This window comes from Muscardinus avellanarius, assembly GCF_963383645.1.
Source record: "Muscardinus avellanarius genome assembly, chromosome: X".
Taxonomy (NCBI): domain Eukaryota; kingdom Metazoa; phylum Chordata; class Mammalia; order Rodentia; family Gliridae; genus Muscardinus; species Muscardinus avellanarius.
The window spans coordinates 66,512,817-66,514,836 of NC_137792.1; positions in this window are offsets into that span (position 1 = coordinate 66,512,817).

Genomic DNA, 2,020 nt, shown 5'->3' on the forward strand with positions numbered 1-2,020 from the left:
CGCGGGAATGCCCAATTCTCGCGGGGGTTTCAGCCCCTCCCTTGCCCTGCAGAGGTCATGTGACACAAAGTCACATGAGTGCAGGACCCAACTTAACATTGTGCAGTAGAGATTTTCTTTCTCCCTCCCATCCCCTCAGTTAGGTTGCCTTATTTGCTCATCTATAGAATTTCCTTCATCTAGAGTTCCTCCTATGACTTATTTCTCCCTAGTTTTCGCATATTAAGGACAGCATCATATTTCTTACTTTCTGTGTCTAATCTCACTTAGCATAATGTCCTCCAGTTCCATCCATTTCCTTGTAAATTAAGTAATTGTTTACTTGGATGGGAGACCTCCAGCTTTAAAAAAAAATAGGGTCTCATTTATTTGCTGAGGATGGCATAGAACTTGTGGTCCTCCTACTTCCTGCCTCCCAAGTAATGAGATTACAGGTGAGCACCACACTTCTCAGCTTCCATTCCATTTTATTTTTAATTTTAAGACAGATTCTTAGAGTTGAGTTTACAAGGGTGGACTTGAACTTGTGATCCTTTGCCTTAACCTTCTGAGTATGTAGAATTATAGGCATGGGTTACTGCATCAAACTTTTTTTTAGTATTAGATGGAAAAAGTGAGTCCTCTTCACCATTGCCCTCTTGCTGGATCACCTAATTGCAGAACAACCCACTAATCCTGGATCACCTAATTGCAGACCAACCCACTAATCCTGTGGGTTTTTTCTCCTCTTCCTTCACAAGCATTTTGTGCCCTAGTGGTTGGCCTGCCCATCTGCCAAGGTGAGATTTCTGAGAGTTTGAGGTAGAAGATGAGAAAGAGCAAAGAGGGTGGGGAGGGGGTAGCAGTAAAAAAGGCTTCAAAGTGGCTTTCACAGAAATGGGTCAATGCAAAACTCCTAGAAGATCTCCTTGCCCTCCCTGGGCACGAGGCATTATGTCTAGTTAAGCTGGTAATAAGGACAGAAGACCATTTGTGGAGTTCCTACCTGCTGGAGACCGCAGCTTCTGAGGCAATCAGCTGATACACCAGAAGAGTGGGTAGTATGGGCAACAGATTCTGACAGTTTAGGCAGGAGGGAGTTCGTTTCTGTAGCTCTGTTTATGGTGCTGGCCAAACAAAATGCTAGCTGATGGTTTGTTTTTCATAGTAATCAACAACAGCTTTCTACAACACCTGGAATTTCTTTGGAAACTGTGAAGTATTGAAAAGAACAAAAATAATTTCCTCTTGTATTATTTTTTATTTTTATTTTTTTGTGGGACTGGGAATAGTACCCAGGGACATTCTACCTTTAAGCTACACCATCAGCCCTGTATTTTTGTTTAGAATCAGGGTTTGGCACTTGCATCAACCTAGCAAGACCCTGTTTCCAAATAAAAGTAAAATAAGGCTAGGGGTATAGCCTAAAGTAAAATGCCCTGGGCTCAATCCCCTGTGCCACACACATACAAAATAAATAAAATAAAAAACTCACAAACTGTATATGTGAGAGTAGCTCTAATTTTAGAGTGAGTTTAGAATATGGAAAAACATCTTTGCATAAATTTTATATTTTGCTGAGCATATTTTGATTTGTATGAAATTGCATTTTTATAGTAGAGCAGAATAGTCTGGACCTATGAGTAATAGGTATTGTGCTGAAATAAATTAGGACAAAGAGTGTGATTATAACAAATGAAAATATGAGTAACAATTCTGATTATATATATGTTTAAAAATATATATTTAAATATATATAAATATATGCAATGATTTAGTACCCTTTAAAATATATAGCAGAACCAGGCATGGTGGCCCACGCTTGTAATCCCTGCGCTTGGGAGGCTGAGACAGGAGGATCGCACAGGTTCAAAGCCAGCCTCAGCTACTTAGTGAGGCTCTCAACAACTTAGTGAGATCCTGTTTCCAAATTAAATATAAAATGGGTCTGGGAGTATAGCCCGGAGGTAGAAAACCTCTGGGTTCCACCCCCAGTACCACCGAAAAAAGTAAATCCAGGAAATAAACTATCTGAAACAAA